Source organism: Felis catus, chromosome D1, assembly GCF_018350175.1.
Source record: "Felis catus isolate Fca126 chromosome D1, F.catus_Fca126_mat1.0, whole genome shotgun sequence".
Taxonomy (NCBI): domain Eukaryota; kingdom Metazoa; phylum Chordata; class Mammalia; order Carnivora; family Felidae; genus Felis; species Felis catus.
In genome coordinates, this window is record NC_058377.1 from 11644455 (window position 1) to 11661797 (window position 17343).

At 46.7% G+C, this 17343-nt stretch overlaps 1 protein-coding gene across 8 annotated transcripts in view; it reads right to left on the reverse strand.

The window, feature by feature from the left end:
- Positions 1-17343, reverse strand: part of TMPRSS5 (transmembrane serine protease 5) — a 92385-nt gene that overhangs the window by 12090 nt on the left and 62952 nt on the right. The window lies entirely within an intron of this gene.

Sequence of the window (17343 nt, forward strand, 5' to 3'; positions counted from 1 at the left end):
GAGAACGAGCTCTGCATTGGCTTCTATGCTGACAGAGTGGAGCCTACTTGGGATTCTCTCTCTCCCCCCTCTCTTCTACCCTTCCCCTGCTCATGCTCTCTCTAAAAATAAATAAGTAAACTAAAAAAAAATAAATAAATAGGGGCACCTGGACAGCTCAATCGGTTAAGTGTCCAACTTCAGCTCAGGTCATGGTCTTGTGGTCGTGGGCTGGAGCCCCACGTCAGGCTCTGTGCTGACAGCTCAGAGCCTGGAGCCTGCTTCAGATTCTGTGTCTCCCTCTCTCTCTGCCCCTCCCCTGCTCACACTCTGTCTCTGTCTCAAAAATAAACACTAAAAAAATATTTTAATAAAAAATGAAATAAGTAAAAATTTTAAAATGACTTTTTAAAAAGTTGGACAAGTAGATTATAAACCCACAGGGTTAGCATGTGGAATCTGGCAAACAAAGCAGTAAGCTTATTTCATGTGGTCCCAGAGACTGGGGACTCCAGTGACTGTGCCCAGAGACACAGAGGTCAGTCAAATACAGTGCATGAAAGATAAATGTGACTCCCAGACTGAAAGAGACAAAGCACAAAGGTTCTGGATGCTTCAACTGAAATCAGTCCCAGAACTCAAGACAGAATCCTGGGTTCTGGTGATGGGAGAACTCGAGTCAGTTGCCTAAGTCTGAAAGGACCAGGCCACACCGGGCTCGGCAACGTAATGGGTTTTTATTTTTTAATCTGGGGCCAGGACCAGAAATTCTTCTGCAAGCCAGCCACATGATTGCTTCGCTGATACCAAAAGGGAGGGGAGAGCAATAACCTCCTCTCATTCACTGCCAACTCTGTGCCAGAGACTCACCCAAGACTTCCCTTTAAACCTCGCATCACTGGATGCAGGTATTGTTCACGGCTCTTCATAGAGGAGGAATCAGAGACTTGGAGCCTTCAATCATTCACTCAAGTTCACAAAGCCAACAGATGACAGTGGCAGGATTCGCACCTATGTCTTACTAACTCCAGAGCACTTATTTTTATATGTTAGGTTATGTTGCATCTGTTAGCACACACATAGGGACTAATATTGAACATGACACAAAAGTGAGTCGGGATAATGCCCTGTTTTATGTGCTACTTCGGTGCCTCACTGCTCAGGGTTCCCCTCAGACCAGCACCATGGGCACGACCTAGAAGCTTGCTAAAAACACAGGATCTCAACCCGACTAAATTGGGATCCACACTTGGACAAGGTACACAGGTGAGTCTTACGCACACTGAAGTTGGAGAACAGCTTCAGTGCGTTTAAACCTGAAGAGTTCAAAATGACATAACTGATTCAGTCAACTGTAAACAACTAAATGTAAATTTCTTAATTGATCCAAGTCTCTTAGCATAAATGTTTGCCCTACGGTTCTTCCCATTCTTTCTGTTCATGAGTTTTGCGTTAGGTAATTAAAATGTTTTTAAGTTTGCAAAAACCTATAGGTAGACCTCATCTGGGACCATGGGCTGCAGACCAGAGAGGCAATTCAGGGTTCCTGACTCCTATTTGAATCTCCAGGGAGTTCTATATTCTAATGAAGACTCAGAAAGTGAAACCTTCCCACCCTAGTTCCCAAGGCATCCAGATTCTATGAGGGTGAATGTAGCAGCCCCATTTTTATTTTTTTCACATTTTTAAAAATTTAAATCCAAGTTAGTTAACATATAGTGTGATAATGATTTCAGGAATAGAATTTAGTGATTCATCACTTAAATATAACACCCAGTGCTCATCCCAACAAGCGTCCTCCTTAATGCCCATCACCCGTTTAGCCCATCCCCCAACCCATAACCCCTCCAGCAACCTCTGTATTTAACAGTCTCTTATGGTTTGTCTCCCTGTTTTCATCTTATTTTTGCTTCCCTTCCCCTATGCTCATCTGTTATGTATCTTAAGTTCCACATATGAGTGAAATCATGTGATATTTGTCTTTCTCCGATAAGAGAAGGGCAAGGTTTCTTTCTTTTTAATTGCTGAGTAATATTCCACTGTATATATGTACCACATCTTCTTTATCATCAGTTGATGGACACTTGGGTTCTTTCCATACTTTAGCTACTGTTGATAGTGTGTGGCAGCCCCATTTTAGAAGCTGGTGGACCTCACCCAAATCTGTGTGTGCCTCACCATTTCCCAGACCCCTTGTCATAGACTGGCCAAGTGATGGAGTTTTGGTCAATAGGGTGCAGGAGAAAGTGATGTGTGCCACTTCCAGGCCCCTAGCAAATCCCACCACAAATTCCATCAGAGAGCCTGGCTGGGCCCCTGAGTCACCACTTGGAAGGAGACATCCAACAGCATAACCCAACCCCATCAACATAAAATTTTATGTTGATGGGCCACTGATATTTGAGGGTTGATATAATGGCTAGCGTTACTTAGGTGGCTACTAACCTATCACGCCATCTGGGATCCAGCCCAAGAAGCCAAAAAGGCGAGATTTTCCGAACATCTGAGACAAGAGTAAGTACAAGTAATTGCTTATATATTAGTCAGGGTTACTCTAACACACAGAATGGCCTTTTGCCAGGAAATAATATTTAAAGTCGTACTGTGTGTATAAACTAGTTTCACTACTGGCAAATTAAAGCTCTGAATTATAGTGGAGATGAAAATCACATCTAAATTTACAGAATTGTCAATGTAACACAAGTTATTATTTGCGAGGGTTGGGGGGAGGGTAGTAATATGCTTCCTGAAACAGCCAAAGATTCTTTTTTTCCTAAAAGCTGATTATACATTTGTTGCTAGAATTAATGGGCCTATTTTATATACTTAACTGGAGATGATTGTGCTAAGTTAGAAATCTTATCTCAAGTGGAATATAAAGTAAAAAGCAACCATTTTTGAAATTGCAGAAAGCGCAAATAAAAGGATACTTTTGAGAGTTGGATATTGAACATTACAAAAATCATAATTATGTAGAAAGAAATTTATTTCTAAGAAAGGAAACTAAATAAATATTAGAAATGTTCATGTTATATGAAATTAGAGCAAGTGTTTGTGTCCAAATTCACTTGATTTTTATCAACACTGGCATTATGTTGAAGGCAATCTGTTAATGTTTCAGTAAGAGTAAAATTAAGTGGATGTCAAAATTGTTTAGCTGTTTGTACAATAATTAAAAAAATTTTTTAATGTTTATTTAGTTTTGAGAGGGGGAGAGAGAGAGCATGAGTGGGGGAGGGTCAGAGAGAGAGGGAGTTACAGAATCTGAAGCAGGCTCCAGGCTCCAAGCTGCCAGCACAGAGCCTGATGCGGGGCTCAAACTCACGAACCACTGGATCGTGACCCGAGCCGAAGTCAGACACTTAACCAACTGAGCCGCCCAGGCGCCCGTTTGTACAGTAATTTTAAGACAAAAACAGGTTTGTTATCATTTGTGATTTTTTTAATAAACGTGCAGACTCAGTCGAGCCCCCTTCACGAGGGCCTGGGATGAGCAGTTTGAGCATTTTAGGATCAGGAGTCATCCAGCAGCCTCCCAGAGCCACCTCATTACAGCAAAAGATGTTCCTATTTCTCTTATCACATAGGAATTTACATGGTTTGGGGGGCTCTATATCAGGAACCAGAGGCAGAGATGAACATGTATATTTTCTATGATCTTACAGTAGATGGCATGGAAAAGAAACTAGAGGTGTCACTAAGGCCACTTTCAGAGAGGTACAAGGTTTCAGACAGCATGAGGACAAGTACAATAGCAGTGGAATTAAAGAAAGACAGGCAAGAAATATGTTGGAAGAAAGATAGACAGGAAGTGATAGCTGGAGAGAGGTAAACAAGGAGACAAAATATTAAAGTCTCAAACCTGGGTTCCAGGGAGAAGGACAGAGTATTGCAAGGGGCCACAGAAGAGGAAGGAAGGTGTCGATGGTGAGATGCTTTGTTCATAAAGGGTAGGGCAGCAGAGAGGTCGTTTTGGGTTGGGAAGCTACATTTCCACTGGTGGAGAAGCGGGAACGTGAGGGGCTTGTCTGTTAGACGAGTGCCTAGGCCAGGCTGAGAGAAGCTTCCTGAAGACAACTGCAAAGTGTTCAGGAAAGAGCCCAGCACCTGGCATCAGGCAGATCGGCCTCTGAATCCTAGCTCAGCCCTTGAGAGCTGTGTGAGCTTAGGCAATTTACTTAACCTTTCTGGACTTGAGTTTCCTCCTCCATAAAATGAGATAAACAATAGGTGGCTAAACAGAAGCCATTCTTTTTCCTTGACCTGTAAGACTACTTCCCAAACTCATCTCAGATACAGCAATTCCTGGGATCACAGGGGAAATCGTTTCTTCATCCCCTGTCCATCGGCCCAGGGAAAATACTGTTTACAACTGTGGTTCTTGAATGCTGTGTATGCACCAAAATCATCTATGGAATATTTTTAAAATACAGATTCCTGAGCTCTCATCCAAGAGCTTTCGTCTCAGTACTTCTAGGCTGGGATCCATCCATATCTTTCTGCTCAAGAACCACTAATCCATAATAAAAGCTGCAGTGGCGATTGAACAGAATGATGGTTACCAACCCCACGCAGCCCAGGTCCTGGCATCCAGTGTTTGCTTAAAAAGTGGCTCTGGTTGGGGCGCCTGGGTGGCGCAGTCGGTTAAGCGTCCGACTTCAGCCAGGTCACGATCTCGCGGTCCGTGAGTTCGAGCCCCGCGTCAGGCTCTGGGCTGATGGCTCAGAGCCTGAAGCCTGTTTCCGATTCTGTGTCTCCCTCTCTCTCTGCCCCTCCCCCGTTCATGCTCTGTCTCTCTCTGTCTCAAAAATAAATAAACATTAAAAAAAATTTTTTTTTTAAAAAGTGGCTCTGGTTGTGATGGTGAGATGGTGATGTAGGTGGGAGGGGAGTGGGGGTGGGGGGGGTGATGGGTGATGGTGAGAGAGGGTGGGTGGTGGCCCTGGAAGAGGGGAGTGATGGCAGTGGCTGGTGAGTGGTGGGAGCCAGGTCCTTGGAGGTCCCTAATTCAGCAAGAAGATTCAGACGATCTCAGGTAGAGCCTGAGGAGGCAGAAAATGGGAAGCTTCCACTGGGAACATGTATCCCTTCTAGCCTCCATCAGGGATCTCCTCCTGGACTGAATCAAAGAAGTAGCAGCTCTTAAGAAATCATATTCTCCTGTCTTCAGAGGGCAAAAATAAAACTGAATCCATGAATAGCAAAACTGCACTAGAATTTGCAAAAGAGATCAATTGTATGAAACCACGCTTTGCTTGTAAGATCAAAATAATGTAACGCCAGCTCCTACACACCCATGGGCTCCATGATGAAAATGATTTAACAGTAATTCCATATGAACTCAGGTTCTAGAGACAAGACCACCGACCATTCACCCGTTTGCAAATTCTGACCAATCCTTGTCTCACTTACTAACTTCTCCCCTAAAACCAGCCTATCACAAAAGCTCAGGAACTTCTCCCTTTTCAGCTACTACTGAGATACTGCCAACATGATAATCCCCTTTTTCTCAGCGTGTTGAATAAGCTCCATTTTGCAAAATCACTGCATTTCCCAGCGGTCGTTGTAAGGGGGCTTCGACAAGGAAGGTAGGGACCCAGGGGCCTTTGCTCTTAGGATGTCAGCTCGTTTTACTGAAACAGCCATCCAGCATCTGGACCCACTGAATATGGAGAACGGCTCAAACACTTTGAAGAATTCAGTGAGTCACTCCCTGTCAGAATCAAAATTTTGCCATGTTACAATGAAACCTTAAAGTTAAATTTATTAGAGTCTTTTTACATTCATTTTGAAAAGGGATCTGGGGCCTGGAGGAGCCATCAACAGGTACTTACCTTCCCACACTCGGAGCTCTCTGAGCACTTCTTGGAGAGAAAAAGACCAGTGGAAAAGCAGGGGCGACTTAATTATACCCGCAAAGGCCATTTTTCCAACTAAGGTCAAACTCACAGGTTCCAGGGATTAGAACATGGATGTATTTGGTGGGAGGGGGGCACCATTCGACCGCCTAAGCCTCCTGACATACATTATGAAAATAAGAGACGCCCCTTCTGTCATCTGTACAAACCTAGCTCTAAATGTATCCCTTTGAGTCCATCTTGAGAAGTCATTTTATTCTTCCCTGCAAAGTTCCTTAACTTTCCACGTTACCACCAGCAGAAAGGCGTCTTTATCGTTTCTACAGAACCTCAGAACTTAAGAAGCTCGGATATTGACAGGAAGCAACACACTTCCTCATCCTGAAAGCTTTACTCCCCTCCGCCTGCCTGGCTGTTCTCCCCCAAACCCATGCTACTCTTTGAGGCTTCCTTGAGACCACCCCTCATCCACCCCTCTCACAACCAGGCAGAGATTCGGTCAGCTTCCTGTTGCCCTTCACTACATAGCTGCAGGACTTCCTGCTTCTCACTTCCACTCTCAAGTCCCGTTTCCTCCTCGGTATGGAGGGGGCAAAGGCAGACAGTTTGATCTTGAAGGTCTCTACATTCGAACCACAGAGTTGAAGTTGTTCAGCCCAGAAACCACCGTCTCTCTTGCAAGACCCCCATTCAGCCTCACTGTCCTGCTCGGGGACATCTCAGCTTCTCCTCTCACCGCAAGCCCGCTCGTCCTGTTCTCCTGCCCTGAAAGGACCCTCGAAAGGCCAGGCTTACGTCCACCCCTGAGTTCTCCCCTCCCCTCTGAAGGAATCAGAGCAGAATTCTCAACTCCTTAATCCAGCTCCTGCTTCCTCACCAGTAAGTAACCTGATCGTTTCACGAAGGCACACAGAATACTGCAGTATTCTTAGCAAAGCCCCACAAAAGCCTGCAAATGTTGTTATTTACCCATCACATCCCATTACCAGCCAGAAAGTGAGTATGATGAGAAAGAACTTTCTGTGGGTTTCTATGCCTTCCCTATTAGAGGTGGCAGATGGTTCCCAACCAAAAATAAATACTTAATCATGCTTGATTAAAAAAATATATATAAACGTACAGTGTGCACACCAAACCGAAAGGACAGAGACAGACCGCAAATCAACAGCCTTCACTACGATAGCTTATATTTTTCATTCAAAGGCACTGGTTCGTGTTCATTCAAATCACATCATGCCACAATAAAATCCATAATGGATTTGAAAAAAACAAAAGAGAGAGAGAGAGAGAGAGAGAAACCTGTGTGCGGTATTTTTTCCAGTAGACATCAAGCTCAAACACTAGACGGTTTAGTTCAAAACCAAGCACATGGTAATCCCACTGCTTGCAGGGGCCTGGGGCCAAAACAGAGCCAGTGTGATACCCTCAAGAACAAGTCCAGGGGCAAGGCCAGCACTGTGGATTCCAGGGATCAATTGCTTTAAATAGCTGCCATCCTATGACTACCTTCCCTACCTCCCTCTTGGGCTGGCTTTGAAATTTTATCACCTTAGCCTTCACCAGAGCATCAACAGAGTTTTATCTTCCAGCCATGCTCAGGGGAGTGGGTGACCCACCCCTTCTCATCCAGGCCTGTGAGCTGCAGAGCCAGCTCAGAGTCATCCTCCCTGCTCAAAACCCGGCCAGCAGGGCAACCCTGGGGAGGCCCCGGGCCACTCTACCGCAAGAGCTGGCAGCTAGGATTCAAAAGGTTTCACCAACTGTAGGAAGCAGAAAAATATCAAATAAGGGGGGGGGAAATCCAGTGAGTTGTTCTGTGATAAGCCTGCCCTGAGGAGTCTCTACAAGTCATTATTCTGAAGCCTAGAGGCAATGCCTTCCCCAGGGGTGCCCTGCTCTCACAGATACTGAGAGGTCAGACAAAAACACTCCATTTCAGAGCTTCGAGGAACCCCTGATGAGGCCGGGGCCCCCTGCAGCCGCACGGTGGTTCTGTGCATGAGGAGAGGTCTGAGGCCACTGGCAGAAGCAAGGGATGTGAAATGTAGGAACCACCCCAGGGGGAAGGACAGATGTCAGTGGACATCACTGTTTGTGTCTCTCAAAAACCCAGATAGCTCCAGACTGGACAGGTTGCCACTCATTCGTTCGTTCGTTCATTCATTCATTCACTAAGGACCTAACAAGTGTTAGGGGTCATAGCAGTCCTTGTCCTACTAGAACTGTTTTCACGCGGGGCGCCCAGGTGGTACAGTCGGTTAAGCAGCAACTTCAGCTCCCATCATGATCTCGCGGTTTGTGAGTTCGGGCCCCGAGTCGGGCTTGCTGCTGTCAGCAAGTTAATGCAGAGCCCGCTTCAGATCATCTGTCCCCCTCTCTTTGCCCCTCCCCCACTTGTGCTCGCCCAATAAATAAATATATTTTTTAAATCTTAAAAAAAAAAAAAAGAACTCTTTCCATGGGAAGAGAAAATAGTATTTGTGATTATAAAACATCTGATCTGTTTTCTCGGAGGCATGCAAATTGAGGTGTTGAGGGGCACAGGGGAGGAAAGTCTAAAGCCCAAGGCAGGAGGGAGTCCTAGAGGAAGTCGCGTCTAACCTGAGGACTTTACGAGGAGGAAGGGGAGACAAGTTGCTGCGGACAGAGAGAGCAGCCAAGTTCTATGCCTCAGAAAGATCAGTGTAGCTGGAGCAGAAAGGAAGGGGGAGGCTCGTTGGTGGGAGGCGAGCCTGGGTAGTGGATTATAGGCGCTTTAAGGACTCTGGACATTGTCCTAAGCGTATCTGGATAGTCTTAAGTGAGTAGGGGAGAGGGACAGCATGCAGATGGGGAGCAAATGACATAATTAGATCTGCAATTTAGAATCGTTTCTCTTAGAAGCAGCACCTTGACCTTGGGCTCTTTGTTATCTTTGACATGCTCAGCACTGGTGTCACAGCAATTGGTAAAAAAAAAAAAAATAAAAGTTAAAAAAAAAAAGGCAGAAGATAGGAGACAGAAGATGGGAGGAGTCCCTTAATAATCCCCTTACAGAACCAGCATAAGCCTGCAAGGTCCAAGGCTCTCTTGAACCCACATCTGAAGGGAATGCCCCAGGTCCCTCCAATGCCCGGGACAGGACAGGCGCCCCAGCCTTCCCTGCACACAGACGGGGCCTTCGGTAAGCTCTCCATTGCCTTTTAGTCAACTGCGCCCCATCACATCAGGCTGAGTCTGTGTTTATAAAAGATGCGCAGAGACCCCCTCCACACTCACACTCAGATGCTTCTGAGGCCATCACCACAACCCCAAGAGACCAGCCCCTCTCTCCTGCCCACAGTCAGCACATTTCCCGAGTGAGGCTGCTGGGGGTGCTCTAGGACATCCCTGGGGAGCAAGTGGCCTGAACACTGAGCGGCTGTCAGCGCAGTGGATGCCTTTCCCGAGGGGCCTGCCTGCTGCTTGCTCTGCTAACCGGGGAAGGCAGAGTCCTGCCTCTGAGCCCAGAGGGGTTTCTACCCTGAGACTGACTATAAGTGGACACTGTGAGAACGCCACTCCAGGACAGGACCTTCTGGGCAACCTGCACCAGCTCTCAGTTCTGGCAGGGTTTCCCACTCTCATGGCGAGAACCTGGAAGTGGGGGGTTTGGGATCGTGTAGCCCGAAGGAGAGACAGAAGAGTTTGGAGGTGCATACGGTAGTGAGGGAAGAGTAGAGTGGATTAAAACTCTTCCAACGAAGGCAAATGGGCCACTTACTTAGAAACGACCTGTTGTCAGGTGCCAAGGAGGATCCAGAAGCGACCAGAGATCTGTGACCCCATCAGGGCAACAGTGTTTTCTTGTGCAACTCAGAGATGCTAGAAGACGACAGCTTTAAGAGATGCCTTATTTTAGGTGCAATGGATGCTCAGTACAGTCCCTGAGACACACGTATAGATGCAGTGAGAACTCACATTTGTAATAGAGCTTTAGAGTTTACAAAATTCTACCACCATCATATTGGATCTTTCTCACAAATCAGATGAAGGAGAAAAGGAAGGTATATTCACCACTTGACAGATGAGGACGCTGCGAGGAGGTGAAGCGAAACAGGCGTGGCAGAAAGGACGTGAGCTCTGGGCCTGAAAAATCGGGATCCAAGCCCTGCCTCTCCACCAACGAAAGCTGCAATAATAACTGTGTTTGTGGATTAACTCTTACAAAAATGGCTGCATTTCTCTTATTTCCATGTCCCTGGGGAGGGGACGGGCACCTCACTGCTGCCCCCATGCATGGCCAACACAGCTCACATTCTCTCCATGGCTCCCAACAGATTACTGCTCTCTCAGTTAATGTGCGCCAAGTGCTTTGAGGAGAGCCTGGTCTGCAGCAAGTCGTATAGGTACGTTAGCTACTATCGTTTATCTCTCTGTCCCCAACTCCCAGCACAGGGTCTGACACGTGCCGAACACTCCATAAAGGCTGAGGGCATGAATGAAAGGCCTTCATCATCCAGTGAAGGAGACAGACATATATACACACGATGGCAAATGCACTGATGAGTGCCATGGAAAGCATGATGAGCGTGTGGTGGCGGGGAGTGCGAGACGGAGCTGCTGGCTGTGGGCAGAAGGGTGAGGGATGGTGCCCTGAGGAGGTGACCCACAAGGTAGGGTTTCAAGGAAGAGGGAGAAGAACAAACAATTCGGTACGACTGGAAGGTAGAGTGTGAGGGAAATCATGGTAGAAGATGTTGGTAGAGCCGGGGATCAGAGCCAGACATGAAGAGCTTCGAATGCCAGGCTAAGAAATTTGGATCTTGTTGTCGAGCAATAATGGAGAGCCAGTGAAGGCTCCTCTTTGAAGCCAGTAAGTGAATGTTTGTATTACAGAAAGGCTGCTCTAGGGATCGTAGGCAGGGTGGACTTGAAAGGTGTGAGACCAGAAGCAGAGGGGACTAGTCAGGAAAACTCCCTTCACACTCCAGGAAAAAGAGAAGAAGGGTCTCAACTAAGGTTGGATCCCAACATCAGGTTGGATCCCTTGGATGCACCAGGGAAGAAGAAGGAGGAGGCAGCGATGGTGGTGACGTTTCAAACTTGAGTGACTGAGTAAATCGAGGCACCACTCACTGAGTTAGAGGACACCGGCCTGAGAGCACAGGAGGGTTTCCCATCTAGATGCTTGCCCAGTGTGTACAGAGCTGTGCAGTGGGTGCCCAGAACCGGAAGAGTCTGTGAAGAGTCTGCAGGGAAGTCCACCCTGGAGCTGTAGGCTTGGGGTCGTCAGTGGACAGGCAACGGCTCAGCCATGGGAGAGGAGGTAACCTGCACTGGCCATGCCTGGGAGCCACGGCCACATGCTCGTTCTGCCTAAGAACTTGGAGATGAGGAAATACAGACACTCTTCTAAGAATGAAACCGTAATAAACAGCGGATGTGAGGAGCTAACGGTGGGAGTCAACCAAGATGTCTGTAGCCAAGGGCCCCATGAATTGAAAAGGCCTAAAACACCAATCAGAACAGCCTGGTGTAACCTCCTTTGCTTGGACCTCGTTTATAGCTGTGAGGCCTGGGCTTGGTGCCTGAAGAAAGCTCAGTGTGCCAAGAGGATCTCAAAGAAAGCGAGCATGAGCCACGTTTGAACCATGCTCCATGCCTGGCCTTTTTCAATTACATGATCCAACCAATCTCTTTTACTGCTTTTGGCTTATTTGAATTGTGTTTCCTGATACTTTCGGTTAAAAGCATCCTAAGCTGGGGGCGCCTGGGTGACTCAGTCAGTTAAGTGTCTGACTTCGGCTCAGGTCATGATTTCACAGTTCATGAGTTTGAGTACTGAGTCAGGCTCTCTGCGGTCTGCACAGAGCCTGCTTCAGATCCTCTGTCCCCACCTCTCTCTGCCCCTCCCCTGCCCTCTCTCTCTCTCTCTCACAAATAAGTTAAAAAAAAAAAAAAGCATCCCAAGCTGGTATCCCCAGTGAACCTGGAAGCATGGCAAGAGGAGGTAATGAATGAGTCCCAGTAGGACACAGCTGTCTGGGAACCAGGGGACTCAAGTCTAAGGGACGGACCAGGCTTCCCAGGATCACTGCTTGCATGGGGTCTAGATCTTGGCTCCCTGTTTTCAGAACTCCAGAGTCACCAGAGATACAATTTGTGTGGCTCTCTCTTAAAACAAAATTTGTTTAACGCTTATTTATTTTCGAGACAGAGAGAGACAGAGCACAAGCAGGGGAGGGGAAGAGAGAGAAAGAGAGACACAGAATCCGAAGCAGGCTCTAGGCACCGAACCGTCGGCACAGAGCCTGACGCGGGACTCAAACTCACAGACTGCAAGATCATGTCTCAAGCTGAAGTCAGATGCTCAGCCAACTGAGCCACCCAGGCGGCCTTCTGTGGCTCTTAAGAGTGAAGAAGCATCTGGGAATGCAAGCTGGCGCAGCCACTCTGGAAAACAGGATGGAGGTTCCTCAAAAAACTAAAAATAGTACTACCCTATGACCCAGCAACTGCACTACGAGGCATTTATCCAAGGGATACAGGTGTGCTGTTTTGAAGGGACACATGCACCCCCATGTTTATAGCAGCACTATCCACAATAGCCAAAGTATGGAAAGAGCCCAAATGTCCATCGATGGATGAATGGATACAGAAGATGTGATATATAGATACAATGGAGTATTACTCGGCAATCAAAAAGAATGAAATCTTGCCATTTGCAACTACATGGATGGAACTACAGGGTATTATGCTAAGTGAAATTAGTCAGAGAAAGACAAATATCATATGACTTCACTCATGTGAGGACTTTAAGAGACAAAACAGATGAACCTAAGGGAAGGGAAATAAAAATAATATAAAAACAGGGAGGAGGACAAAACAGAAGAGACTCATAAATATGGAGAACAAACAGAAGGTTACTAGAAGGGTTGTGGGAGGGGGGATGGCCTAAATGAGTGAGGGGCACTAAGGAATCTACTCTTGAAATCATTGTTGCACTACATACTTACTAATTTGGATGTACATTTTTAAAAATAAAAAAAATTAAAAAAAAAAGAAAACTAGGACCTACTAGAAATTTAAAAAAGGGGGCACCTGGGTGGCGCAGTCGGTTAGGCGTCCGACTTCAGCCAGGTCACGATCTCGCGGTCCGTGAGTTCGAGCCCCGCGTCGGGCTCTGGGCTGATGGCTCAGAGCCTGGAGCCTGTTTCCAATTCTGTGTCTCCTTCTCTCTCTGCCCCTCCCCCGTTCATGCTCTGTCTCTCTCTGTCCCAAAAATAAATAAACGTTGAAAAAAAAAAAATTAAAAAATAAAAAATAAAAAAAAAGAAATTTAAAAAAGGAGTTTATATGGGTTTGCAGTGATGAAGCAAAAAAAAAGTTCACAACTTTAATTACCACTTTTAAATTGCCAATATTTTCCTTTGTGATTTTTTTGTACTTTGTCTAAAAACTACTTTTTACACCAAGGTAATAAAGTATTCTCTATATGGTTTTCTAATTAAAAAAAAAAAAAAGAGTGAAGAAGGATCTTTCCAAACAGACCCCAGTAAACCTGGCCCCCCGTCTCACTGGACCAAGTGGGTCACAACCTTCCCTGAAAGAATCCTGAGGCCATGATGATTCACAGCGGCCTGGATCCCTAATGCCAAGAAAATGTAGTTATTCTTAAGCCCAACAGGCCAAACCTTGGAGCTGAGGGTGGGGGCGGACAAGGGCAGGGGACCTGAGCAAAACCGAGACGGATGCCACAGGTAAGGGAAATGGGTTTCAGGGAGGGGCCTGAGACATCCGCTAGACTAACCAACTTCACCAACACTGAATACAAGCTGGCTTCCCATTCAGACCTACCTGAGGAGAGAATAAAGACACTGCCCGTGCAAATATCCGGGCCCAAGCTGTATTTCATATTAGCAAGGTTGTTTTCGCTTTCAAGCCATTTCGCTTTCAACAGATAAACCCAGAGATCTCAATGGTTCCATATAGTAAAAGTTTCTCTTCCTTTTTAAAAATTTTTTTTAATGTTTATTTATTTTTGAGAGACAGACAAAGCATGAACAGAGGAGGGGCAGAGAGAGAGGGAGACACAGAATCCGAAGCAGGCTCCAGGCTCTGAGCTGTCAGCACAGAGCCCGATGTGGGGCTCAAACTCACAAATGGTGAGATCATGACCTGAGCTGAAGTCAGATGCTTAACTGACTGAGCTACCCAGGCATCCAAGTAAAAGTTTTTCTTGTCCAAACTCTAATTAGTGGCAACAATGATAGGAGTGCTCTGCTCTGGAGATGGCGGGGTCCCTGCCTCCTTCAAAGGGGCTTCGAAGGTAATCCTGGACATCAGCATTCAGCCAGAAAACGGTGGAAGAGAAGTAAAGGATCAAGAGGGAAGTTCTGTGGGCCACGCCTGGAAGTGAGGTACCTTACCCCCATCCACGGTTACATGCCACACACACACAACATAACTTCAGGGAAGTCTGGGGAAGATGTTCCAACCACACGCCCCAGAGGGAGCGGAAATGCGTGTGTAAACAGTAGCCAGTCTGTGCCACAGAGGCTTCTTAGCATTCCCTGGCTACGTTCCCTGCTCCCATCCAACCTTCCCCCAGCTGCTCCCCTCACCCCATTGCAATTGCCAAAGAGACAGAAAGGAACAGAAGATGGGACAGAACACTGGAGGAAAAGAACATGTCATCTGTGAAGTAGAAAAAGAAGCAAATGAAGAAAACTAAGAATGGAAATCCAAGGACTGAAGACAAAAACCAGAAATGTGGACACACTGAGCTCAAAGAAAGGCATCCCAACAAGGGAAATGAGAACACTTAACCTGTCTTTTTTCCTCATCAGATGGTGTGGAGGGTCGAATGAGCTGGGGAAATGAAGTGCTTTGAGAATGGTGAGCTGTGCAGTCGGTCGAGCAGCCGGCTTCGGCTCAGGTCATGATCTCGCAGTCTGTGAGTTCGAGCCCTGCGTCGGGCTCTGTGCTGACAGCTCAGAGCCTGGAGCCTGTTTCAGATTCTGTGTCCCCCTCTCTCTGACCCTCCCCCGTTCATGCTCTGTCTCTCTCTGTCTCAAAAATAAATAAACGTTAAAAAAAATTAAAAAAAAAAAAAAGGTGAGCTGTGGCAGCCATGGAAGATGTCACCTCGGATACCCTATCGGTTTCCTACCACCATCAGGAGCCCAGCCGGCCTGCAACATTCCCAGCAGTCCCACCCTGCTCCCTGACTTTCTGCACTCCCAGCAGATGGAACAGCCAGGAAGGTTTGGACAACTACTCCCTACGACCCCCCCCCCAAAAAATGCCCACATGATTCCAAAACCTCAGGTAGAGCTTCCAAAGTCAAGAGATGCCTCGAAAGCCCCAAGAGGTCATGAGGGCTTACATCCCCAAGTTACAGTGTCCCTGGACCCTTTGTTCACACTAGACTGGACTGCGCTTGTACTAGAAGAAGAAAAAGAGAGAAAGAATAAATACAAGAAATCTCTTGTACAGGCGGCGGGATGGGAGGGTAGGAGGAGTGTTTCAAAAGCTTTTCTAAATTTAATTATATGTCATTTTCTAATTGTACTTCGTAATTGTGTGATTATCCCCAAGTATTTTTTCTTTAAGTAATAGAACTCGTAATTACATGCTAATTGAAATGTGTAATCTCGTCATTAGGATATGTAAATACATAATAGTGTGAAGATAGGTAATTAAAGTTCCAGGGATGACTCTGCCATAAAAACCTGTACATGGTGCTGCTTCTTTCCCAGGAGTCTCTGTTGCAATGGGCTCTGAAATTCCACCTGGACGGGAGAGATAAGCTCCAGGACCCAGGAAACACGTAATGAGACAGTACATTTACCAACAAACATGGGCCATGGAGCAGTGAGGTTGCCTCCCTCCACACAATCATAAATACCCCAAATTCCTCTCTGGGATTTCCCATTTTCACACTCTTCCCCAGCGGGGAAGACTAGACTTTCAGAACATCTAAATATGCGCTCTCTGACAACTCTCCCTCCCCTGGCTGAATGCAGAGCTCAGAGAGGGCTAGACTGGCCATGATACTAGTCCCTAGAAATGCACAAAAGTTAGAATATATATCCCCCCTCCCCCATATTAGTCAGTGTTCCCCAGAGGAACAGTACCAGTAGGATCTACAGAGACATGTTTAAGAGGAGGTTTATTCTAGGAATTAGTTAATGTGGTTACAGAGACCCTGAAGTCCCACAGTCTCCTACAACCTGGAGAAGTAGGAAAGCCAATGGGGTCATTCAGGGCAGATCTGAAGGCCTGTGCATCAGGAGCTGAAAGTTAAAGTCCTGGTCTGAGTCTGAAAGCCTGAGAACCAGGAGCCTTGATGCCCAAGGGCAGGAGAAGATTCACGTCTTAGTTCAAGTAAAGAGAGTGAATCTACCCTTCCTCCACCTTTTATGTTCTATTCGAGCCCTCAACAGATGGGATGATGTCCACCCACATCGGTGAGGGTAATTTTCCTCGCTCAGTCTACCAATTCAAATGCTAATCTCTCCGGTAGGCATCCTCACAGACACATCCAGAAAAAAATGTTTTACCAGCTGTCTGGGCATTCCTTAGCCCAGTCAAGTTGACATATAAAATGAATCATCACACATCCCCTAACCCCTGACCTCCTAACCCCTGTGATGCCCCAAACCAACCACAGATCAATTATGTGAGATTTCCTTCATGGGTAGAAATTACCCCTTTAGGGAGGTCCACTAACCAGGATGACTCTGGGAGAGATTTCAGCCACCTGGACGGCCCCAAGAGGGAGGCAGAGAACCAGCCTGAGCCACAGCCACCAGGGGCACAGACCATGAACAACCCAGCCAACACAAGATGACACTCATGTTTTCCCCTATAGGGTGACAGATGTCCTCATGGAGTAAATTCAAAAGCTAAAGAAGCACAGATAAGGAGCACCAACAGGCAATGGGGAGGATGTGAGAACAGGCTTCCTGGAGGAAATGACATCTCAGTTCAAGCCTGAAGGCTGAGTGGAAGATGAACCCGGTAGAGGAGTCAGAGTAGACAGGGTGTGATGTAGGGGAGACAACATGCACCACAGCTGGGAGGTGAGAGTGTGGCCATTTCAACGGGGTGTAGAGCATGAAGGAGAGGGTCAAGAGAGAAAGGCTGGAGAGGAGACAGGCTGGGCTGAAGACTCTTGGAACCTTCATTAAAGTTTGGACCCTCCTGAAGATAATGTTTCTGATTAATTTGGCCGGAAGGATGAAAAGATGGACAAATGGATGGACTGATGGAGTAATGACAGATGGGAAGATCTTAGGTATCACAGCCAAGCCTAAAGCACAGCTGGGCTCCATCAAGGCTGAAGTGTTTCATTCTTCTTCTGGTTGCCTAATCCTACAAGGCCAGTGGCAAAGCAAAGGCTACACCATCAGGCCCAGTGCTCTCTCCCCTCTGTGTGCTCATCTTGACGACATAGAGAAGGTTGTCATCCACCCAATACTCCTCACCTGCTCTAGTCACTTCATGTAAACACACACACACACACACACACACACACACA